Consider the following 27102-nt stretch of genomic DNA (forward strand, 5'->3'; position numbering starts at 1 on the left):
TTCAAAGTTGCTAACCTAAGTAATGAAGAAGTACAATAATAATAAAGAAGTTATTCTTGCCAGAGCAAACATCTAAGCCTAATTATTAATATTAGCTTTTAGTGACATCAAAATGAAATTCTGATTTCTAGCAGCAATCTAGCTTGTGTGTGTGAGTGCTGGGGACAATTTATCATGGAAGAAGGAAAAATGGTACATGCTGTCACATCATGTATCATAGAAGTCTCAAAATTGCTATGGAAACTGTACACTTTTTATAGAGTAGGCACATAAAATTCACATAATATGTCAGAGAATAAGTTACTACTGTCCTGAGGCTTTAATAAGATCTACACCCTTATTAGTGAAAAGATTTGACAGATTTTGTTTATAATGAATACTTGTAGCCAATGAGTTTGACTCAAAGTCACCCTATTTTGACCCATCCACTTGCTTTCAGGTTTCTGTCCCCCTTAGACAGAGGGAGAGTGCAAAGTAACATAATTTCCAATGGTTATTAGGTTCCATTATAGTCACTTCTGATATGACAGGGATATTGGCTGTATCCAGGTACCATATTCAAAAATATTAGGATGAAATACCTTCTTAGCCTTGGATTATTTTTTTTTTCTGCGCTATACAGACCTATTCTTAGCATTTAGCAGTTTTGTCTACAATTTGTTGCTGAAGACACAGAGCAGAAAAAAATTTAGGATTCATTTGATAAGACTGCAAATATAAAAAAAACTAGGTTTTAACACAAAATTGTTTGAAGTATTTCCTGCAAATAGGCTAAATACTGCAGCCCTTTGCCACCCTGATCTGCGTGACATGTTTCTCATTGATTGACAGCGTCTCTGATGGGTTAGGTTGGAGAAAAATGAGCTTGTTTAGGAGAGCAGAAGATACTACAATTAGGTTTTGCAGTCCAGCAATACAGTGACTGGTAAAAGAAAGCAAAGTGGAGAAAAATGGTTGTACATGTAACACCCTAGGGTGCAAGGGTACATTTATCACCTTGTTTTATATGACACACTGGATGAACGTTGATGAAGATTGTCAGCATCAATGTCAGTGAAAGCAATTCCACAAGTAAAAGAGTTTGTATTAAAAGACTCTCCACCAGGAGGAAATTCACATGATTCTTTTATAAATAAAAAACCTACAGAAGGGAGCAAAGCAGATAACTGTTGATTAAAGATCATTTTTTCACTTTGTTCTAAATGTGGGCTCCCATTCACTGAAGTACCTGCAGTAAGCATACAGCAATCAGACCGAAACCTTTGAAAATAATGGAGGCATTAAAAAAGCCAATGTAAAATGAGTACACTATGGCAACAACCAAGTATAATCTCAGAAGTGTGCAGTGGGAAGAGTAGGGCTGCACCGTATGTAAACACATAATGCATTACACTGTTTTACAGTAGTCCATTACATTTACAGTAGTCGGACCACATATTAAATAACAAGAGTCCAAGTTCACATATAGCGTCTTCAAATGAAATGGGAAACAACTCCTGGAAATTAGAACTGTTGAAATCACTACTAACTCCTACAAATAACCCTTCATTATCTATTCAAACAACGAAAAGCAAGACTCAGCACTGAGCCTTCGCCGAAGCACTGCAGTTGATCCCTCCACCTTTCAATACAGGAACATCCAACAAGATTTGTTGGTGTTTCCTTCGGGTTGTGCAAGACCCGGAGAGAGAGGGAGGCGACACGTGTGCATCCACATCCCTTGCTTTCCCAACTTGGAGTTTTTTCTCAAACCTGCAGCTGCACACTTGAAGGGACGGCCTCTGAGGAAGCATAACTCTGCATTAATGAGGAAGGATTGATATGTTTTGACCGTGCAATCATTAAAACTTCCACTGGGTGAGGATATCACCTGTGCCCACACAAGGACAAAAAAAAATAGTTTTCATTTTTCAACAGACTTCAGCTATTAAATTCTGAAAACTTACCCTATTTTCCATTAGCTATAGAAAAACAATCATTTGAGAAAAACTGCTTCACTGAAATTTCATTTTAAGGATTTTAATTTTTATGAATGTCATACTTGCATGTATCTATACCCTCTATTAAATGCACAGCACTCACTTTTCAACATATTTAAGGAAATTTAATGAGTTTAATAAACTTAAAGAGATGTTATGTCTGTTCACTCCGTAAAGATTGTTTATTTCAGGAAATAAACCATTTTGAAATGAGTAATATGACTTTTAGAGTTATGACTATCTCATTCAATTAGTTTCTGTAATTATTGTCATTCCACACAGTATATGCAGTACTAAAAGAGAAAATACATTTTCAGGAATTACAGTGTAGGTGTACAACTGTTATTGTTAATGAGCCATAAACTTTAGTCTCCTGCTCGGTAAATTCATACCAGTGTAATGCAATTTGGCAAAATAAAGTCGACAGTTACAGTTGGACAAATAATGTTGTATTTTAAGTTATTCTATGAGATTCTTATCCCCTAATGCATTTCATACAATTTATTTTTCCTCTATATTTTAGAGCATCATCCTACTTTTAAAAGATATGTTGCAATAGACTCAAGCAAGATCTGAACAATACTGTCTTCTCACTGCTTAGGTACATGCTACCCGAACTATAGACAGAGAATCTAAGACATTTTCACCCCTACCTAGTTTTGCCTTATCTCAATTTCAAAGAGATACTAAAGAACAAATGAAAGGTAATCCTAGATCTTCACAACTCATGGTCTTAGACTTTCTCTACCTTCGCAAGCAGTACAGATCAGCCGGAGCAGATCTACGAACGAAGCAGTTAGTTCTGAGACCTCTGTGTGTGTGTGTGTGCGCGCAGTGCATTATGCATGCTCCTGGAGTATATCTTCCAGTAAAGTTTCATTTTAAGGTATCCAAATCACATATTCCATGACTGCTTCAAAGCCAAGCTCTCTAAGGGAAAAATCGGGAGATTTCTTTCATAAGCACACCCCAGTCTGAACTGAAACAGTCACGTAGCTGCGCTCTTAGTGGCCCAACTCAAAACGTTTCGTGGCCAATGAAAGAAATGAAAATATTTCTAGTCGCACTTTTAGAATGCCTGAGAATAAAGAACAGGTTTTGGTGTTACAAAACGGGCACAACAGGTTTTGGTGCTCCCTGCCCTCCCCCAACAGTATGAGAGTCCACATGCTCAGAATATGACATTTTGGGGGAGGGAAAAAAGCAAAAAGATTCATTAAGAGTTGAGTAAACACAGGTACTGGAAAGCTACTAATTCTGATTAATCATTTTTCACTTGGAGTTCATGCTACCCAGTGCATTGCAATTGGGAATGCTCCCCACTTTTACAAGATAAAGTTTGTTATATTTCCCTAATAGAGACTCTCAGGCTGGCAATACGCGTGCCCACTAGACTGTGGACGGGGAAAGTCTCACAAAGAAAGAGGCAAAAACTGATTGCAAGTTTCACCATTTGCATTCTGCCTATAAAGTAGGTAAATAATAATAATGAATGTTTTTTATACAGCAGAAGTTTGGAATTGTCTGGCAGCTCCAGAATCTGGCACTGAACAGCCAGACTCAGTATGTGATGAATGCGTCTGCTGCACCGTGGATAGGTGTTGTTCTGTTATGCACAGATCACGATAAAATATTTATCATCTAAGAAAAAAAAAGACAAGAATCAGGATGCTGTCATATCAATCAAAGAAAAGACTTTGATCAGTAGTTTCTTTGCTTTAAGTTCAGGAAATCACTGTTGATGGTTTAAAATTAGTAAAGAACAACAACCATATTCTCTATTTGATATGTGAATTCAAGTTCCATTTTTTCATTGCTATACACCTTTGTGTACAGCATACCCGAGGCTTAAATTCAATAGACGACAGTTTTCACTGGATCTTTTACCCTGTGAATGTTACAACAGCAAGAAACATGGTTAGCAGTGTGATTGCCATATCCTGTCCACGTTCAAGGTCCTCTGAAAAGCCCACTGCTTCTCACAGTTAGTTGGTTCCTCACCATACATTATTTTTTTCCTCTCCTCAGGTTGACAAAGCAGAAAAAAGGCCACTTTTCCAACATATGAAACATGTTTTGCGTGCTATCTAAAGAAATGACAGCACACTCCCTAGCAGTGATATTACAGAACAGGGTAGGACAGGCAAAGATTTTCAAAAGTAATCAACTGATTTAGAATGATTTGTCTTTTGTGTTCATGATGTAGGTCACGTCCTGCAGCAGATCCAGCTTCTGAAGATGGATACTCAGCTTTCCTTGCTAATAAATCAATCAATCAAAAACGTGATAATGAAAAAAATATCACCTGTCACTTTTGTAAAGCTTAGTCATAGTGTGCATATTAATATATTTATGTGAGACCTTTGCTTAATTGAATCCACTCGTTCTCCTGGCTTTGACAGAGGTAGTTATGTTGATCTCAGAAGTTACTGAACTAGTTGCAATAAGGCAAAGGCACTGTTAATGTCAAACAATTTACATGGCTACACTTTTTGTGGCTCCTCAGGGCTTCAAAATCTTAGAATTTGGGTTTTGTTTAAATTGAATGATTGACAGAGGAAGATTAAATTTCTATGCTTTTAAAATTTATTAAAAAAGAGAAAGTAGGTTAGAACATTTTTACTTTTATCATGGTTTAGCTAGATTATTCCATTAAAATGGATATCTTTCTCCATATATTACACAGTTTCAAAATTATACCATTTTAATGTACCCATTACTGTCTTTAAGGCAATTGTTAAGTCATTCACTAGCTTTATCTGGAAGGACAAAAGAGCAAGCTGTAGCTTCAGATACTGCATCTAAAGCAAAAAGGACCAGGCTTTTCCTAGTTTTATTCAAAACTATGATGCCAATCAAGAAGGTATTTATAAGCATATGAGAGGTGATGGAACAGGAAAGGGCAAGATAGGGTTGTATGATTTTTGAGCTACCCTGGTATCATCAGAAAAATAAACAAACCCCAGCATCTCAGCCTTCCGAACAGAGCTGATAAAAGCACATTTTATTTAATTTATGATTATATGATTAGGAGCTGCCAAAGCCTCGTGTTGATTTCCATCCTCTCCACATGGAGCAGAGACCATTCAGTTTATTTGCATGTCTAGGAGACCTGGGCTTTAGTTGTCCTGTAGATACAACTTAATTCCTTTTTTTCTACCCAATACCACCTACTGCTATAGCGATTGTTATTGGTAACCCTAGGCACACAGGACAGAATTATAGCATGTCATTTCTTTCACAAGATGCCGGTACACAATAAATGCTTTTAATCAATTACCCATATAAACCCATTGTTCAGCAGAGGCCTATTTCAGAGATGTTTAGTCAGTTGCCATTAAAAAGTTCAGTATCAAAGTTAGCAACAAACACCACCAGAGATCACACCAAGAAAGAGAGAAGCCAAACTCCAGTGAATCCTCATTCTAATTATTTTAATTACTTAAATAATATCTTAATATTTAATTGCAGAGCTAGCTTACAGAGAAGGAATAATGCGAGCAGCACCCTGTACTCGGTTTTTACTACTTTCCACATCAGATGTGCATATTCAAACTAACAAAATGCAGGAGTTGAGTTGTAGCATTAGTATTTGTGCTTTTCCAGTTACATTCCAACCATAACAAGCATCAGGTAAGCGCAGAGCCAAGAACTTTCAGGCTACAAACTAGTCTAGATTATCCTTCTCCATCAATACCACTGTTTCCACTGAGATGCATTTATTGGCTTGCCTGGAGCATAATTTTAGTATGTTCCAGCCAAGTCTCCTTTAGACTTTTTACCGCATTTTAAAAAAAAGACCTGTTCACTTCAAGTTTTACTTTCCTAGTAAGTAATCGCTATGCCATAAGCTACAGAAAAATTATACTTCAATTGTCACTTAAGTTTTAAAAAAAAAAAAACCACAACCCTAATCAAAGGAGAAGAAAACTATTCAACATTTTCTGGGTGCTTATGAACCACATGCACTCTTCCCTAAAGTCCTTCCATATTTTCTTAGTGCAAGCTATCAGAGATAACAAATGACACATTTAGAGGATGATTGAACACTCTACAAATGTTAACAATGGAGAAGCATACAGTTGCTCAGCACAGCTGGCATTGTAATTGAGATGCATTGGAAAGCTTCTTGGTATTCAGCGGCCCTCATACTTTCACAGGAGGACCGCATTTAGCAAATGCTGTTGAACCAAACACGTACGCAAGAGCAAGGTGAGCAGAAGGCTTTGTTCAGGACTTTTCCTCTCTAACTATGACATGACCATAAAACCACAGAGCAAGACAATTCTCTTGAGTAAATGAAATTTTTTGTGTCACTGGCAGGTAACATCTGCCCCTGCTTTCATGCATCCCACTTAAGCGCCACCACAAGCCCAAGCAGGTAAAGCAGGGCCCAGCAGGCAAGTAAATGGGAGAGGAGAGGGCTTTGGGATCTTCACTTACACTGGTCTTGTAACCCTCAACATGCCACGTAAGAAGGAGGAGAGAAGGATGGCAGATGTTCTCCTAAACCACAGGCTGAAGCAGCAGCTGCTGAGGGGCTCTGCTACACCCAGGGGGCAAAGACTTTTCTCCAAGCCTCTTTTCTGCTTTGCTTTCACGCTCCACTCTAGGAAAAAACGCGAGCAGCCGTGGAAAGCAAGCTTCTGCAGCTTGCGAGGAAGCAAAAGAAACGGGAACTTAACATACTGTAACTATAACACAGTCAGAGTGAAAATTCCCAGTTGTAATTTGTCCTTCCATTAAACTATAATTCAGTAAATAACGTAACTGAAGATGTACCAGCGCTGCTTTCCAGTGCACTGCTGCTATTCTTTACAGATTCAGATCTGAAACACCACAATTTGCATTAAACAGAGCAAAAATTTGAGTTCCCCTCTGTGACATGTCACAAATCTTCATATGTAATCATTTTTGTTATTTGCTGAAGATGAGTTTTCAGTCATTCACTTTGGCAGTAAACAAACTGTAGAGAGGGCAGTGAATTAATGCAAACGAGTAGATCACATTCTGCGTGCCTTAAGGACAGAGCTTCTAAAAAAAGTAATTCACTTTCATCTAACAAAGCTTATTTATGATTTTTTTTTTCCATAAGACCATGCCCCCTCCAATCTCTACCACTTCACGCTTTATCTTCTCATATCATAGGAGGTCTCTTACAAGCTTTACACTAAATCCCTACTGCACATTCATACAGAATAACGACTATACCACGTTAAATACAAGTGCCTCAACAAACAGAAGCTCTTGTCAGCTAAAGCTGCATCTATACATAAAGATATCCACAAAGGAATTTGGTAGCATCTGGGAACCTAGATTAAAAATAAATTAAGATAATCGTCCCCATTGAATCATAAGTGAGAGTGAAAATGAACTTGAGTCCTACTTGAGACATAGCTGGGTTTTGAGAGAGTTGGGAGTGAGCCTAGGTACAATTTTAGAGCAGAGGCCTGGGCCGGCTTAGACTTTTGTGCATACCCAGGGAGTTCCAGGCAGCAGCATGCCAATACACAGAATTATCAGCACATCAAAGGCATTATATTTATCAAACCCTGCCACAGCACATTTACTAGCTGTATGATGGATGTTGTTGTAGCAAGCAAGGAACACTTTGATGTACATGGCCTTCTTTGATTAATGAGGGTTCTTGCTGAGAAGCTGCATATGGAGTAAATTACTCTTTTCAAAAATGGCTGATTTGCACTATTGTACTAATTATGTCACAAGCTCAGAGTCGGTTCCAGATTCAGTCACCCAAAATAAAGAAATAAAAATTCACATATACAGGTCACACTTTTGTCACACACATGCATCAGCTCAAAATCCTAATTAAATTAACTTAGAGTTTCTTTCCTTCTGCAAAGAGAGCTGATAAGTATTTCCTGCCTCCACTGAAAGTTCCTAAAATCTAGTGTCTAGCAACTAATTTGTTTCTCTGAAATCAATGTAATTCTTTGTAAAATCTGTTGTATTTTTAAGAACAATATAATAGCTCTGGAAGCATTTTAATTCTTCAGGGAAAAAAAAAAAAAAGAAAAAAAACCAGAGGGAATGACTGTACAAAGCATGCCTCTTAAAAGCATCTTCTAGATTAATTCTACCAGCTAGCAAAGCACTAAAAAACTGAAGTTATTCCATTAGCCTCAATTCTCTAAGCATGTGGTGCCTTAAGCAATTTATCCACTTAGTTGTAACAATAACAACAAAAAAAAGTATTTCTTTTAGTTTAGAACATTAAAGCAGTGTTACTTTTTAAAAATTTTGACCAGTAAATATTTCATCATGTTAATTAAGTATGTTTCCAGACTCCAATTTCTTATTACAGATGGCAGAACCAGTACTTTGCCTAGGATCATGTGGAGTGCACAGATCAAACTCTGATTTTTATCACTGGACACATGAGCAAGATGAAAGAGAGCACACCACCAGTGCTCCTGCCTGTGGGGTGACACTCCACCGAGGAAGAAATAATTTCTTAAGTGCACTTTCTGTTAGGTAGTCCAGATTTAATCCAACTTCGGTTTCATAATTCAACACTTCTACACAACACTGTTTGCTACAGTTGCGTGACAGAATACTAATTCCAAAAAAAAAGAGAAAAAGCAGCAGCTCACATTAACCCTATGGCTTAGGCAATAAAATATCACAAGATACCCTGTCACGTCACATATCAAGCTAAAGTTTAAAAAGCCTTCTCAAATTTGCATGCGTAACATTCAGGTGAGTGAAGCTTAGTATGTTCATTGAACACAGAGGTTTGCATCTGACAGATATGTGATTTCACCTTTCTATAGCACCTGGGTTTCCACAGACTCTACTCAGCCACCTCAGAGAGATCTGAACCATAGTCAAAGGGTGCAACGTGTTTAAATAGAAATAGATTCCTGTGCAAAGTCAAATGTTTAGGAAATGACAGATCACAAGTACACTGTGTGTATCATCTGCTCGCTTACTCTGAGAGAAGTCAGCCACATTGCCATTCTTCTCTAGAGATTCTACCGAGATTTCTGAATTGCTGCAAGGAAGAGAAAGAAAACAGATTCCGTGAAAGGAATACAGTTCCCATATCAACAATAACATTGCTTTCAATTTTTTTTTTTCCCCAGCAGTCTTTCATTGAAAGCAAGTTCTCCAGGTATATAAAATGCTATTAAATTTCCTGAAAACATAATCCAGAATTCCTGCTCTGTCAATAAAACATCCAAAGTTAGATGTTTCCAAATTGCTTAGAAGGTAGCAAGTTACAACTTTCAAAGCGCCTCTGAAAAGACATTTCTCTTGCCATAGAACAAGCTGGAAAAGTTTTTTTTCCAAAACCATATTGGATTTGATAGTAATATCCACAAGGGGAAATTACGGGGAGAAGGAGTTGAGGAAGAAGGACATTCAGCTCTTTGACAGGTCTCCCTGGACACGCTTCTGAAAGGTTAGGAGCTCGCTCTGGGAAACTGGCACTCTCAGTGAAATATAGTGCTGTCACTGGACAGCCCACAAGGAGTTCCATGAACTTGCTCAAGATTTCTGTAAAATGTCACATATCGGCACCAAAATAATTCTAGGCCTATTTACAAATGTATCAAGCAGGTGGAGCCATACAACATGTCACATTAGAACAGAACAGAGCGGTTTGCCTAGAATTCCTAGCTGAACAGCTAACAGTATTTTGGTACTATTAGTACAGAAGAAAAACAATAAAAACAATGACTACATATTAAGCAAGACTGTTCTTGGCTCTCTTTTTGGTGCAGTTTCACTAGCGGCTTCTAGATCTCCTGAATCTGTTTAAATTTATAACACATTTTTTTAAAGGTATTTAAAACATTGGCAATTAACTAACACATACAGGACATATTTTATATTATCTACCAATGTAAAAACAAAATACTAAGTCTGAGTAAGCTGAAGTCTTTCAGGACTCTTTGGAACACCCTGAGATTTGCTCGATTTCTCCTCCATGCGTGAGTACAGCTCCCCAGAACAGCCAAGACAACTCAAGCTCCTACTTCTAGGAGAGCTCGGTACAGGGCCTGACCGTTGCAAGCTCCCTGGGATGGAGAACAACTACACAAATTAGAAATAGCCATATTATAATGTGGGTTTAGGTCTGATTTAGAAAAGCATTTGGAATGCTTAGAGTTTTGGTTTAAAGCCAGAATCTGAACTAGAAGTAATGCAGGTACTCTCAATATGACAGTAATACAAGACTTCTACTTCTGGTCAGTCATACTGAGAATTTCTGTATCAAGTTGTTTAAGCTAACACACAGGTTAAAATGTTATATTAAAGCCTTGCTTAAATTTCCAAAGAAGATAAGAACGGGTTTTATTCACCATAACTGACATCTTCAACCTCAATTTTCTCTGACTTCCTTCCAGCCTTAGAAGCTATGAGCAACGTAGACCATGTTTGTCTGCTGTAGATGACAGTAATTCCCCAGTAATTTTCCAGACAAAATGTTTTTGTTTGGAATTCTGCCAAAGTTGAAATTCAATATTTCATTTGTTTCTAATTCCTAAGCCAAAAAAGTCTGCCCATGAAAACTTTCCTACTACTTTATGTAATAAAACTACATGGTGCCAGTCCTTTTGTTGTTTCCCAAGAAATTCTACCATTAATTTCCTACATTAGGTAATAAACTAGTAAATTGGTTTCCAAAGAAAAATTGGAAATACTATAGAGGTATGTTCTCAGACTATAATATTCTCTGCAGAGAAATGTCTCATTTCTAACCTTATTCTTTTATTACAAACATTTTAAAATAAAAGAAAAGAAACCACAAAGAACACAAGTTCTGTTAGAAGGCAGCTATGACTTGTGCTTAGCCCACAAAACCAAGGAAATATAAAACGCGATAGACAAAAAGATCCAATGCTGACCTCACATCAGTTGTAAACTGCTGGATCTGCCCCCTCCCTCCAAAGTCACTCATTTGGCTTCAGGGCGTTTTAAATAAGCCTTTGATGTTGGAATTGCTACTGTACTGTTGGAGAATAGCAAATGTTAAATTTAAAGAGCAAAAAATAAAATTTGGGTAACTGGTAAGTCTAACAATGGAACAAGTTCTGAAGGGAGAAAAATCAATGGTAACAGTTTAGAGGATACTCCCTAAATATATTGGGACAACAAAACTGTAAATATTGAGAAGGAAAACATTGACATCTGAAGGCAGTTACAGCAGACAAGTAGGTATTAATTAACTACAAGTTTGGGCCAGTGATTAGAAAGGGTTTTTACCAATTAGAGTTGCAACAGCCTAAAACAGCTTTACAATTTTTAAAAAGATAAAATAAAATAAAGGAGCACTAACAAACATGTGAAAGTGGTGTTAAGATGGTGCACGCTACTGAGGAGCAACTCTGGGACTGCAGCACCTACAACAGCAGAGGACCACACTCAAGAACTCAGGAGGCATCTTCCAGTCACATACTCCAGATTGTTATCTGTAATTTAGCTCAGAAACATGGTTGTGGCTGCCTACCAGCTAACAATAAAACTCTCTCATAAGGAGTGCAATTATTTTTGAGGGCAGGACGCTGTCTTGTAATTGTCATATGTATTCATAGCAGTTCTGGTGAGTAACACATGTGGCATAGATGTTAACACGACGGTTAGTAAAACAGAATTTTTTAGCAATTGTAATCAGTACTTATAGGCATCTGGTCTGAAGAAAAAATAAAGGGAAGATAGGTGGGAACTACCAAGAAGTGGGAAAATAAGTATCTCGCCCAATGGTCTTTTGACATACAAGGGCTAAACAGCCAAGTCCCAGCACCTAACCCAGAAAGGAGTCTGAACACGTCTTATTTCTCTCTGGACCTTCCAATGAAGCTGTGCTAATGCTGTGTGTGTGGCTGCAGAAGTGGAATCAAAAAAGAAGGCAAGCAGCCCGTCAGCCAAAAGCAGGACAAAGTGCAGGGCTGCCCTGTGCAATATCACATTGATAGCAAGCGTGGCCAGACCCAGCGGTGTATCTGTAATCCAACCGCCTGGTTTTACCAGGAAAACTGACTATTGTCTAGCTCTGACTGTGATGAATAAGCAAAAGGTTGAAACCTTGACTAATTAACATCTTTTCCAAATATACCCATTTTCCATCACATTCTTGTGTCAGGAGAGTTTAATCAGCATCATGCATCTCCCACACAGCTTGATTTGCTATGATGAGAAGCATAAGGGGGTTCCTGCTTCAGCTCACGAGACTTAGCTTAGCAAAGACCTGGGCTTCGTTCCAGTACTGCAAGGAAGTTAATAAGGCCATTTACAGTTTACAAACTACTTCCACTTGCATTGACCATTGTAAGCCTCAAGCAAAGCTGTCATGAGGCTTTTGTAGAGGAAACCTTAAGGGCTTTGGTTAAGGCTTGCTGTCAGAAAACTGCTTGAAATGAATTCAAATCACCAGGCTCCCTTACTGAAGGTCAAACACAACATTTGCAGCTGGAATTGCCAACAAAATAGCAACATGAGGGGAAAAATAAAGACCCATCTGAGAGGGAGACGCTGGCTGCTTTGTTAGCGTTTCACCTGCCGCTGGGGAAGAGGGGGTGCAAAATGGCAGGCACGGCTGTGGGAGTGGGCAAGCAGAGCCACAGGCTGCCTGTCAGAAAGGTGAAACTGTGAAACCTCCCACCTTCAAAACAGCAGTTAGCGCAAATGCCTGAATTTACTTGAAAGGCTGAGAGGAGAGTCAGCCTGTGCCAATGCTGCAGGAGGAAGCAGGCCTGACCATCTCCTCCCTGCTTTCTGGGCCCCACAATGGGCATGTTGTCTCCCACTGAAGAGAAATCGCCATGCTGCTCAGGCACCAGAGTGACTTCCAGAAGGCTCCAGTTCACTTCCATCATTTCTTTTCTTCGTGCACTCATACTGCTGTCAGTAGAGGCAAAAAAACTTCAGCACGTAGTTTACTACGAGGAGGTTTCTCTAAGCGAACTTCAGCTCGCAGAGGGGCCATCAGGAGCAGAGAGTGACCCCAGTGCCAGCCATGACCTCCCCAACAGGCTGCAGCCCCGTAGACTCTGCCCATGGCAGGCAGAGTTGAGTACCAAGCTACCAGCAGGGACCATTGACAGCCCCAAACAAGGTGATGAACCAGGCCCATGGTGTGTCTCTAGAGGGACTCTGTCCTGGAGGACTGCAGAGGAGCCACAGCGCAGACCTGGTGGCAGGGACCCCACACCGCTGTTCAGGCCAGGCCGGTTGGGGCTGAGCATCGCCCATTGGAGCATTGGGGCTCCTGGGTCCAGGGGCTGGGCATCGTTAGCACCAAGTGAGGCTGTACAGGGCCATTCAGACCCTTTAGTGCTCTCAGGGCAGGCAGCTCATAGCTCTGACAGTGTTCTTCAGCTTCAATATGAAAGCTCATTAAAAAAAAAATTATCTACCACATTTACTGGAACCTATCATCTTGCATTGTTTCTTAAATAATTCATCTTTTGGGCTCAGCTCTGGCCAAAGGCCCAGATTTGGGACATTTTTCCCTTTTCCTACTCCAAATAATACAGTTATAAAAAAAAGTGTTAAGAAAGATGTGGCCAATTTTGTCCACTCAGAAGTTCAGCCCTAGTGAATACATTTTTGGACATCTTTCTAGAAGAGATACATCTTAAACATTTATCTGAATGTGTATTAAAAAGTGAGATTCTCATTTGCAGTGAACCAAGATTCAAATCTCAAAAAAACCCCAAACGTGTGGAAACAGCAGCAGAAAGCCCAGTACCTCTTTGTGCCGGAGCATGCTGACTCAGCTGCTCACACCCCCACAAGCAAACAAGACTAATAAGATTGGCCCCCGGGACCAGAATCAATCTATTAACCAATATGATCTGGAGACCTTGGGTCCTCTCTCATATTTTCTACAAATTGTATTGTTTCTTATTGAAAGCAAAATCCTCATGACTATCTCAGGATCACATCGGCATTTTCCATATTATATTGGTGCACAGTAAGAAACTGAAAATATTAAAATGAAACCAGACACCAGCTCTTAGGTGAGGGGTGCAGGGGGAGGGAGGAAAAAAAGATAGACAATTGATCAAAGTCAAAAATAAGAGGAAATATATTTTGGCAGAAAATTTTCTAGTAGTGAAAAAAACCTAGAATCTTGTTAGATTATATTTAAAAGATACAAGGAAAAGTTGTATAGGCATTAGTAGTTGTATTGAAGATTCCATGTCCTATAGAGAATTATAGGGTAATATGTGAAATGTATATACGTGGAAGGATGAAAGCTAACTAGAAGCCAGCTCACATAAGTACTGCATAATTCAGCTGGGAAACCTATGCACGTGGGATCAGGGCAGTTGCTAAATATTCCACAAGACAAGAAGCTTCTGTTCCGAATGCAATATTTAAAGTGGCTAGGAAGAAGATGGAGAGAAGAGTTAGTTTCAGAAGACCAAAAGTTAAGCTTATAGTTTTGAACTTGTAAAGCCTATAGGAAAATTCCTAAAAAGTCATACGTGAATGATACCAGCTTCTTCACTTGCAGTGGAGAATGCCAGTTGATCATCATCCCGAACATAAACATTTAAGATCCTCAGAATAATAGTAAGTGCCACAAAGAATGCACAAAGCGAACACTTTTGATGAAAAAGCACTATAACCCTTTAACATGAAATAACTGCTTAGAAATACCCAAACAACAACATCTGAATCTCTCGTGCTTGTCCAGGAACCTCCCAGAATAACCTTTCAAATAAAACTGTGTACTTGCCCTGATAATAAACACTACTCTCCCACACTTTTATTTAAAAAAAAAAAAGTGTTATCCCATTTGATGTGTTTTCAAAACAGAATATGAAATGTTTGAGGTCATACATAATCCCCTTTTTCCATTTCAAAAATGCCTATCATTATTAGCAATACTGTGATACCAGTAATAAAACATCAAAAGGTAAGATTAACACCTCATTTTTCCATAAGAGTTTCAAACTCCCTGTTATTTTACTGCTTTTTACCTACTTTTTTTCTTTTCTTTTTTTTTTTTTCCAGTTAATATAACTGCATGCATTCCCTTAAAAGAATGACCCGAATGCCCTTCTTTTTGGTGGGAAGGTAAGAAATAGGAAACAAAAACACGGACCTGACCCATGAATGGGTTGAATTAAGGAAACCAAACAAAAAGAGGGGTGGGGGACTCAGTCTCGAGTCTACAGAAACCATGTCAAATGGGAATTTTGAAGCATTACCGCTTAAACAGATGGAAGATTAGGTCTGCCCCATTCCCAAGGCAGTATGCATACATGCAGCTTCAAAGAGTTGTTCAAAATTTATCACAGCACTAAGAACAACAGAATTAGTTATCGTTATTCCTGGGAATAAAAAGAGTTGATCCAATGCTACTAGAAGACAAACCTAGGATTTTGAAAAGAGAAGATAGTTGTATTTGAACCCGGCAGCCACCTCACTGGCCAGCAATCATTGGCGCTTATTCTTGATATTCAGCGTCTGCAAGATTATCCAGGAAAATGTTTATTTTTGGCTTTTTTCTCTATAGTTCCTGCCTAGTATCTTCATGCATAAAAATCTAAAACCCAGGAAAGAATCATTATTTTACTTATTAAAGTAGCCACAGGTTGCCTTGAAACAAGGTAGCACTTCCTGTAGCACTGCATTTGTTTTCTTTTAATAGGAACCAGAGCTAAATATCACATTTGGCTATGCTGCCCTTTTGCAAATAAACCCTGAAGGAATATGAGGAACAGATACTGTAGTTAAGGGCTCTACAATGCCTGCAGTAACACCAATCCATGCATCTTACTGAACTGTGCCATTTAGCAAAGGGCAGATAGAGGAATAAGCAAGAAAAAAAAAATCATGATACATCCAAGCTTATTTAATTTAAAATAAAATTATAAAAAAATCCCCAGACACAACTGGCTACTTTGTACTTCTTGCCACTTTATTTTTAGTACCCTTGTAGCCATTGCATGGTCTCTGTCAGCTTAGTTGTTCAACTCCGTTTTTAAATCTCAGGAATAAAATACAAATCATGCTCAAGGAACGCTTTATGAAATAAAAAGTAGACTTTATCTATTGTTCTCCTTTTCACCTCACAGGTGGCCTGCAGCTTGAAAGCATATCTGACTCTCTCCCCAGGCTCGCCCCTCTTCAGAGCACACGCTGTAGTTTCTTACTGCCACGCATGTGGTTCGTCCCACTGCAGACAATTAATTCTAGGAAGAATTATGGACCTGGCTCTGATCCCTTCATTTGTTCTACAGGGTACCTCGTCCCATCAGTACCCTTACTGAAGAAAATGAAGCTATCAAAAAAACAGAAAGAACTAAAAGGATCTACCAAGACTCAAAGTAGAGGAGCCCAGCACAAGCAGAGTGCTGAGCCGCGTCCCTGCGCTCGGAAGACGGTAGCAAACGATGCTGCTTCTATAATTTTAGATAGCAACAGATTTATAGGAAAAGGAAAGCCTTGGGTACAGAACAAAGAAAACCTTCATTCTTTGTTTGTTCTTCTCATAATGCCAAACACCAACATTTTGTAATAAAGAAAATACTTTTAAAAGCTTCCAAGAAAATAAAATAGTAACGACTTACATTAAAAATTATTTTAATACAAGGATTTTAGCCCAGAGTTTAGAATTAGAGTCTGAAACCAGAAGTGTCATACCTCCCGTTGTGGTGACACACATGCTCTGCCCAACCCCTGCAACAGAGGCTCTCTTAAGCAAATTTCAGTCTTAAAAGCCACGTAATAAGCCCAATTATTAAGCATATCATTTCAGATTGAATTTCCCGGGCAGCTTTGTTGTTTGGTTGGTTTTTTTTATAGCCAATAATGTGAAACAGCTTAACTTTGGGATAACATTTTCCTCAGAGTTTTGCAGAATCCTGGTATCTTTCGTGGCGTTGAATCTGGTTTATGCTAAAATTCTATTTTCAGGAGGAAAAAAAAAAAAGTAGTAATTGGCATGTGGTATCTGCTTGTCACCCCTCTTAGAGCTTCAGCTGATCTCAGCTACATGGTTTTCAAGATGCAGTGCCACCCACTGCAGCGGCACAACGCATGTCTTACACCTGGGTAAATCAGGTCAACCACCTCCTATAATGTAATTCTGATTAATCTTACCTCTCTAATCTAACACAGGAAATTAAAATGTCTAGTCCAAAGCCTCAGAGGACTATGGGCCCCTGGCTTTTAGCTCTGCTCCCCTTGTCTCCACGAACACTGCAAAGTGAGGGGAGCTCAGTAGCTCCCTTTTGCAGGGGCCGCTGGGAAGCAGCACGTCCCTGGGCCTACAGGTTTGGGTGACTTACGGGGGGGGCAAACAGCCCAAATGTATACTCTCCTGTAAAAAGGTCGCCCATTTCCCAGGAGAGAGGCAGTTTTTAAAGACATTTTGTGTTGTTTCCTCAGACTGCAAATGGGTCAGCGTAGTGAAAATAAAATGATTACACTATGTGTGATCATGTGCTTTTTCCCAAGTAAAACCTCTGTCGTCTATTTTAGGAGGTCTCACATGTCTCATAGCTGTCACTTCTGATAAGCTTACAACTGTTCTGAGGACATTGTACTACTGTATCTCCCTCCATCAGATCTGGCTCTGCTGTTTCTTTCCCTCCTCCATTGCACGAGTTACCTTAGGTGCCAGGAGAGTTCCCTCGCAGAATTTATTGTAGCGATCTTAATTAAATTAATATTCCTGAGTGCAAGGCTACTGGGATCTGAGGCTGGTATGAGGTTCATCGACTTTCACTTAGAGGGTAAAGTTTCCAGTTTTCACTCTCATGAGGCAATATGAAAAATTTATGACAGAAGCAGGAGAACTCTTGCTAGAGGCAATGACATCCCTGTGCAATTAAAACACTTTCAAGTGTCTTTTTTTCCTCCCTTCTCCTTCCACTCATCTTTGAAAACAATATACAGAGCAACTTTATTCTGCACGGTACATTTTTAACTTAAAGATCTGTAAGCGGTTGACAAATTATAACCTGATCATAAAAAATTCCTTACAGTTTGAAATGTAACATATTGTACAAGGTTATGGCCAGACGGTAAGAAGCGTATTTTTTTTTTTTTTCTTTTCCAGAAAACCAGTTCTAAAGCTTTCAAGCAACAGAAGAAACTCCCTCCAAATAGGAACAGAGACCATGCCTTGCACTCCTAGGAGATCACAGCAATTTCACTGAACCCCTTAATGAGCAGTTGCAGGAAAGGGTGAGGCTGAGCATGAAGGCTCCTGAGTGTTATTTATGCTCTGTAGTTCTGGTGGGAGAAGACTCCTGGCACCATCCTGGGAGCCAGGCTGCAGTATTTAATCACACCACATAGTGTCATCCAGCTGTAATTTGTGCGCAAACAATACCCCTTTCAGGGAACCAAACGTCCAAAGCAGAGGGGAGACGGCCCCATGCTCTTGGACACACCACACAGTTCTTGGAGAGCCATGCTTTTGATTCTGAGCAGCTCTAGGATAGGATGCCTTTGAAGAAAACTTCTTTATTCTTTCTCATTTTGCACAGCTGTGTAAGTGAGAGCTTTGGGGCAGTCAGCCTCTTTGTAAACTAACGTTCAACTATTGCTGTGGCTGCAAACTGTGGGGAATAAAGAAACAATAAATACTTAATAACCAACATAATGCAATGGTTCTTTCTTACCTCACCAGAGGACATAATTTTTTTGTGAAGTGCATTGCAGAGCACGCTGCAGTAACCAGAGGTAACTGTGTAACTTGGAAACAATGGAGAATATTCTTTCAATGACCGTGTATAATTCCTTTAACAGCATGTGCCCTGAGAGAAGAATTTACTTTAATATCCCATGCTTAATTCTGAACATGCTAGTCTTTGTTATCTCTGGATAGTTAGCACTACTGCAATGCAGTAGTCTTTAAAAGAAAATACTATTTGTTATTCCCGAAATCGGTAAATAATGAAAAATGAAAGCTGTAATTTCTTAAACTCACTTCAGAATTTAGACTTGAGTGGTGTAGAGAATGTAAATGTTATAGATACCCACCAGCTGATCTAAGAAGCAGAGCTATATCCTGTTAAATGCTGTCTTGCTTGGATCATAATGGCAGTAATATAAAGAGGCCTTGAATTATAGTTGCAGAATGTTGCACATGGTGAAAGATTATGAGTCTAAATTCACTTTCATCCTAAGGTAAATCTGTTGATTTGTGTTTGGAAAGCTTTAAAAAAACCCTTGTTCCATGCTCATATTCACTTTGTCTCTGCCCTGCCTCCACTTCCCTCCTCCTCCCTCACACTGTAAATCCAGTCTCTCTTTCGGCAACGTCTCAGAATTGGGATAGCGCACACAGCCATCTCAGAGACCCGAAGGAATAAACAACCCACACCTCCATCCTCAGTCACAAGCCCCATGGACCCATCCTGTGACAGCGGCAAAGCTCCTCTGGTCCCCGAAGACAGCCGAGCAACGGACAGGTTCTGCTTTGCAAAGCAGCGAGAGTGACAACGCACTGCCTGTACCCAAACCTGCATCTGTGGGCTCGGGTCACCGTGCTCTTTATCAGGTCAACAAGCCACCTCTTGAGGGAGCATTAATAACTACTCTAACTCTCATTTAAGTGTCTTTGACTGTTGTGGGAAAAAGAGTTTGTGCACCTCCTGAAATGAGACAGCAAAACGTCTTTAGTATATACTAGATTAACAGCACTACAAAGGCAAGATGTTGTTTATCACACTAAACAGAAACGTCTCTCTGTTCCCTCTTGCTGCTGCAATTGACTGGCATCCATCTGTTATCTCTCACCATACATTTTGATCGTTTGCTCTCACAGAAGTAAAGGCCTTTTATAATTTTCACTACCCCATAGGCCCTTTTCTCATTCCAGACTGTAGTCTTAAGGCTTAACTCTTCTGTAAATAATAAAGCACAACAACCACCAGAATTTGCTTACCTTGGAGGCACTTTCTTGGTGTTCACAGCACATATGTGAGAAGGAAAGCTCAGCACCACTGCTAACAGCTATCACTTCCTACGGCAGAAGCTCCTCCTTCAAGAGGCATTCTTCCTGATTTTTACTCAATACAGCTGCATTGAGTAACCCACTGCTTCAGGTGTGTAAGACTTTCAGGTGTTACGTGGGACGCTACGAAAGGGCAGTAGGTCTTGAGTGAGACATATAAGAGGACATACAAAGAACCCTTCAAGCTACAGCTAGAGGAAGATGAGGTGTAACTGCTCATAAGTACAGATGTCTTGTGAAAGAAATGTGGGCTGGTCTCCAGGATGGGGCCTGAGAGTACATAGGGACAGGAATATATAACATCCCACTCTTAAGTGGGTATTTCTGAGTCTGCACTTCAGGCAGGAAGAGGGTGGCCTCAAACAGGCACCCAGCCTCTGGGAGAGAGGGAAGGGAGCACAGCTTTTTAGATGCAAGTTTAACAGTTGAACCAGAGCTAATCACCACTCAAACACCACATTTGTGAAAAATAGGAAAGCAAGCAAGGTAATATCATAGGGCCAAGCTCCGAGCGTAACTGATTCCCACCTCATTTTCCCACATCATGTACGATGACCATGTCAGTCAGAGCTTTAGTCTAAACATATGCACAAGAAGTAACATTTGATATATCAATCTGATTGTGCATGCCATCTAGTATAACTATATTACATTGCTGTACGTGTAACTGTGCTAAACTCTTCAATTCATACAAAAAGCCTGTGCGATGTACAATTTTGAAAACTGTAAAGGTAAAATTTCTTAAATGCATAAAGAAATGGTGGGGGGAGAGACTGCATTGATGATTGTTAGTGTCACAAATAAGCTGAAATGTCAGTTCACTGGACAAGAAAGAGACGACTGGGATATTGCCTTTTTTTGAACGGAACAAGTATTAAATTTAGCATCTAATGTATCCTTGAACCAGTTCTAACCATGCTGTCAAGAGACTCCTATGACAAAGACACACAAAGATAAAGAGAGATATCAGCTCAAAGCTGATTTTGGAAGAAAAGGATCACCACTGGATAAAGTAACTCATTAAGGTATAGATGGAGATGAGAACATAAAGTACGAAAAAGCAGGAACTCTTTTGCTATCTCCAGCACTTCCCTGCTAACACTTCACGTTTCTGTGTAGTGGGACCTGCTTTGCTTATCACAAATTCAGGAAGATTTTGTGTAAATTCCACCGCCCCCCCCCCCCCGCCAAGTTCCAATAAACAAACGCTGAATGTTTCAACATCTTCTCCTGTCTTGTAAAAATAAAGATGGGGTTTTAAAAAACACACACACACACACACCGCCAACCTCCTCCCTAAAATACCCTCACCTGGAAGTTATCATCCCCACAGCTTGAGGCAATGAAGCCTACCACCTTCAGAAACCGGGCAGATTCAGAAGCTCTATTCAACAAGCTCTGTGTTAACCTCAGCCGAACACACAGACACAAAACAGGAATGTCCTGAAGTGTTTCAGCTGCTTTCAAAGTATTTATGTCCCAAATTAGGAAAATCTGAGCTTAGAGCACCAGAACGGTCAAAAAGTCCGGATTCACATACCTCTCTTATGGCTGCCATGGAAAATCTGGCAAATCATGCAACTTTACCATGCTTCAATGTTTCTATGTAAATGATGAATACAGTAGTACCTTACATCATGAGGGATTTATGAGGATAACTGCTTTAAAGCACACAAGCAGCTCGGATAGCACCAGAGTCAGGAACTACACCAAGTAAATAAAGGATAAATTGGACAAAACCCGAGACAGGCACCTTCACTTTTTCTGACATTCTTTCCCCAGCCAGTGGACAGATTAACTTCAACAGTTGCTGCAGCCTAGTTAACAAAGGCAGGAATTTGGGGCACCAAGGGCAATTGATACTGCATTATATATTTTGCCAATTTAGCCTCAGTGAAGAAATCTATATTCCCCATCTGCACAGTGTTTTGCTAACACAGCATAAGACAAATAGTAACCACCAGCTGTAATAAGTGAAGTGAGGGATGAAGGAATTCATGAAGTTCAGGATAGTTTCCCAAAGGTCAGAAGCTCACATCACCAAAACAACACTGGGGAGAGCTGGGACTTCACTGTGAGAGCAAATACAAGCCGAATGGAAAAATCCTGTGTGAGAGAGGGTATCGTAATTGGTGTCGTGAAAAAAAACCTCTCTTAAGGCAGAAGAAATAGACAGGATGATGGAGGTCATAAAAGGCATCTTGCACTGTAACTGACCTTGAAACCCTCCTTTTCTCTCCACCTGATTAAGGGAAAAATACTTAGTTAGATACTCTCTTTGTCCTCCACATGGATAAGCACAAGAAATATGAAGAAAAAAAAGGAGGAGAAGAGGAAGAAAAAATCAATACAAGCTGTCTTCAGTTTAACCAGAATGTTACAGTGAATAGGTTTATGAAACCTCCAGTAGGGAAGAGCACAATTGCTCCCGCAACAGCAGAAGTTGCTAAATTTTAGTGTAGTGTTACTTTCTTAGGTGGCATATAACAAAAAGAAAATGCACAAGGTGTTCTTACTGTCCAAGGACAGTACTTGTATTAGAGTGTAAAAATTACTAACCTGGAATAAACTCATCTGATCTAATATAGTGGTTGTGACAGCAATCACAACTATATCTTACACAAGAAAATAGAAAAACTGCCACCCACATAGGAAAAAGAATAAATACGGATAATAAGAAGTATCTCTTCCAGTTTCCCTCAGCAAAAAGATTTATGCTCTGAAAGAAGAGTTTACATCCTGTCAACCCTTTTTGGTTGAAGTATATGGATTTAAAACTACGCAAAATCATAAACTTGTACGTTTCCTTGATAAATAGCCAGTCAGCTTAAAGAGCACTGGTAAATTCCCGTCCTTGCTGGTATCTCGTAGCAGTGAGTTCCATGGGGCAATTTTCCACGGGGAAATTCCAGTTGTATAAAAACACAGTCCAGCTCTTGATTTCCCTCTCTCTTTTCTCTCTTCCTTACATAGATACGTACATATTCTCATCAAAACAGCTGCATGGTCCTGTCTGACAAAAATGAGATAGATACCAAGATACAGAAACGGGGAGCAGGGAAAATAAGCAGATGGTCTTGCTTTACTATGCAGGTGCTGTTCAGCAATTTTTCCCACCAGTGAAGCTGCTGTATTTTGCACAATGTTTTCCCAATTCACTAGACAATCAGGAACAGAACAACATGAATGCTCTGTTCTGCTACGATGTGCTGAGACAGCAGGTTATCGTTGGTGACTCTGAAGCTTGCTGACATCTGACATGAATTCCTGGCATGCTGACTTTTTAAAAATCGATGGGGACAGACCTCAGAGTAACAGAAATAGCTGTGAAGTTTAACACTGCTGAAACTGTTCAGGCTTGATTGGCTGGCGAACATGGAAGGTCAGAAAGAGGAGCACTGGATCCTCATCAGTAGGAACAGAAGCAGATTATTATAGAAAAAATCACTCTGAAGTTTCATAGCTTACTGTTCCTGTGAAATAGCCGAGATCAGGAGATGCATAATGTGCAGCAGACCTCTTCTTTATTAATACAACCTTAAGCTAAGGATGAAAAATGTATATTGGCACACAGAAGGGCTCAATGGAGTGTTATAAAGCCATTGCTTGACCTCCATTTTTGAAAATTTTAGAGCCCTAAAAACTTTTGTTAAAGGAAACACTTTAGCCATAGCCAGATTGTAGATGCTAATAAGATTTCACTCTTTGGAGCTGAAGTGGGGAGGAAACTCTTAAGGTCCAGGACAGAAGCACCTATAAATTTAAGTTTTACTTAAACATGGATGTAGCCCTATCACTTGCCTTGTTGCAAAAAAAATTAATAATGAGTGTCACTTCAATCTAGACCAAATTACACACTAAAAACTGCAAACCACTTTACTACAGAATTGATTAAGCGCAATTTCTCATTCATCCTGATTGTTTATACGCATTAAGGAGGCCCACATAGAGGGAAACATTGTCGAGTCAATGGAAATTTAAAGGTAGGTCAGCAAACCTGTTGGAAAAGCTTTGAGAAAATACCAAAAAATTGCATTATAACTTTCCTTTCTAAATACAAATGGGAATAAATTATAACAATATAAAGAAAAAGAAATGTTTATGTAATTGTAAAAAGTAGCCAAAGGTATGCTTGTTAAATGAGCAAACAGGTATGGCTGCATAGAATAATACCTCCCTAGTACTTTCCATCCAAGTGATCTGAAAGCCCTTTAAAAGCTTAGAGAGATCCACTTGACATACAAGTCAGGTTATATTGCCTAAAATAGCTTAAAATTTGTCCCTTAACTATGAGATTGGTTAGCAATACGAGGTCCCACTGCTGAAGAGGGCTTCCATGGTAGTATTAGACACTGTGGTCTTGGTGCTATGAAACTATATTAATTCAACTTCATGACAATATTCTCATTTTGATTATGCAAAAATATGCATTGCTGAAAATAATCAGACATTAAGAGGCAAAGCAGGTAGTTGCTTAACACAGAGTCAGCCCCTCTCTGCCACTAGTTTCGCCTTTGTGCTGGAACCAAAGGCAGGATCCAGATGTGTGGGACAGCCAGCTGTGGTGGAGGAGTGCCCTGGTTGCATCCTTTTCAATGGCAGCACAGCAGCAGGACTTTCTGCCCGGGCCCTCTGTAGTCCTACAGGGCTTTGTGCCCTGGCCCTATATCTTTCCTCTTCTCAAGGCAGACATAAACCAGATGAGGCACTGGATCTCTCTCAGCAGTCATTCACAGAGCAGCAGAAAGATGAATTAAGTGTGCTCCTGAGAACTCTTTTTTGCTAGAATGGGGGGGAAGACCATACACAGTGGCAGAAAGAGTGAGGATTGACAAGGGAGAAGATGCTGCAGAGAACGGTATCTAACTGTGCACCATGTCTGTGTTGGAGGAGGGGCTGTGAGGCCCAAGGAGGAGATAAGGAGTTAACACTCTGGCAGGTAGGGAAGACAGAACAGAAATAAAGCTACTTATAATTCCCTAGTGCAACTCACCAACTGTCTTCAAAAAATTAACCAACAACAATGGACCGCTTCTAGCCCACATCTGTCTTCTCTTTCTTTCTTCCCCGAAAGCTTCTTCAGACTTTGCTCCTGGACCTCTCACCAATAATTCCTAGCTCCCTAATCAAAACCTCACAAAACCTCTCAGCCTTCAGTGAACTTGTTCCCCTCAAAAGCCAGTGACCTCACCCAGACTTGGTCTCATCTCTGAAACCTATTCATTATCATAGGATCCTGTGCTGCCAACCCAACAGCGAAGGCAAACTGCCTCATTTTTGTGTTCATCTGCAGGGCAACAAATTTCAGTTTTGCCTACATAGCTGAGAAGACTTGAATTGATTCTGCTGCTGAATGTTCTGGAAAAGGGACAATCAATAAGGAAAGTATGAATTGTTCTACTTCGTTTCATAAAATATCTGCGCACCAGTGGCATGGCCAGACATAAAGTAATGTCAGTATTCCACAAAGGTATTCTTATTTGGAGGTAGATGGAAACAGGATGGCAGAACTGCCAACACAGGAGAGGAGCGAAAGCTTTTTCATCAGTATTTTTCAGTAAGACCTTGCTCTTACAGACTAAACAATGGCATCATGCCTTCGAATGCAAGTAGTATAATAATCATATTAATACACTTTACTGAAACTGAGCAAAAAAAGGACGTTGTCAAGTGCTTTTATATGGTTTCTGATGTAGGCATTTCACTCTCCATTGATTGTATAATAACCTCTCAACAGTTTGAAAATAACATCTCTTTCTCTACTTGTTCTCTCTTACACTAGTTGGTAAACATGGTTTCTGCAGTTATGGACCACAGGCCAAGATGGTAATGGACTTCTAAATTCGGTAGCAGCCAAAAGGTATATCAATGGTAGCAACCAAGGTCACAAATAATTAGTTCATGTTCCTTGAGCTGCTGCCTCTGTGTTCACACACTTGTGGTTGTATACTAACAATATTTATTTCACTTCTCCCCTCAGTTGTCTTTTTAATTTTTCTGATAAGCAAAAAATAAAGGAAATAAAGAAACATTTTTCTATACAATGAATAACGTGCCACATATGTAAGCCAAATTCTGTGTTGAGTTGATTTCTGGTAGTTCAGCACGTAAGGTGCCTGTTCTAGCAGGACAGTATGGGTTCAGAATGCAATGATCCAACTCTTCCTTATGTACGAGTAGCTAAGAGGAGGAAAAGGGCCTCCAAGAGCTGTGTGCTTAGCAGTTTTTTGGTAGTTCTTTTGTAAGAATAGACCTTTTGCAAACTGTCATTTTGGCTCCCCTCATAAGAGGGGGACTTCCTCTCTTTATGGACTCTCTCTTCCACCCGTTTCACTGTCTTCCAACGCTTGAAGGGTTCTGCTCTTCAGAAGCTGAATGGTATGAGAACACACTACTGCACTTCCCTAAAGTATATCAGAAAATAAGGCACCACATACAATCCAGAGAGAGAAGAGGCATTCCAGAGAGGACTTACTGATCTCTCTGAAGAGTTAGATCCCATGTTATGTATGGTCAAGGAGACAAATATGGTGCTCAGACTTTGAGCATAATATCTGTAAACTCCTTGCCACGTAAAACTGTGCATAGCCACAATGAAATACCTGCATAATAAAACTGCCAAGTGCATCTGACGTGGCTATTCCACTCTCCTAGTAAATTCTCTTCATCTATTCGACGTATTTGCTATTTAAATACCTGATGACCGGAGATTGGATGTGGTGAAATTACCTTACCTAAAAACATTCCTAGTAGGGAAGTGCCTCATTTGTTTACTCTTACAGAATTTTCTTTTGTACACTAGTTTGTTCAGTACTATTAAGCCAAAGCATTTTAAAGGAAAAACAGCATAAGCATATAAAAACAGAATTATGATCATTTGACACACAGAAGATAGGTCTTTGAGTGATTTTCAAACTCAAAGAAACTTTTCCCTTTAAAGTATAACGATGTAATTTGTATGAGAGTCTATCCTAATTAGGTTTGCACAAAGTAAGTCCTGTTGCAGTATACCTCTTACTCATCTAGGTTCTGGGCTTACTCCTGAACTTCCCCCAGAGCTGGTGGGAGGAAAGGGAGGAAAGTTTTTTGCAGGTTCTAAAATTACAGGTTTCAAAAGGCTGAAGCCCCTTCAGGAACACAGTAATAATTTTCAAGTGACCACTCAGTGAT

General features: G+C 39.7%; 1 long non-coding RNA gene across 2 annotated transcripts in view; it reads right to left on the reverse strand.

Moving 5' to 3' along the window:
- LOC141747582 (uncharacterized) overlaps positions 1-19936 on the reverse strand; it is a 151189-nt gene extending 131253 nt beyond the window's left edge. For both annotated transcript variants that reach the window (XR_012588760.1, XR_012588761.1), the window contains exon 1: positions 19864-19936. This is a non-coding gene — a long non-coding RNA (uncharacterized LOC141747582). The remainder of the gene's footprint in view (positions 1-19863) is intronic.
- Positions 19937-27102: the final 7166 nt, after the last annotated feature.

The sequence above is a fragment of the Larus michahellis genome, chromosome 8, assembly GCF_964199755.1.
Source record: "Larus michahellis chromosome 8, bLarMic1.1, whole genome shotgun sequence".
Lineage (NCBI taxonomy): Eukaryota > Metazoa > Chordata > Aves > Charadriiformes > Laridae > Larus > Larus michahellis.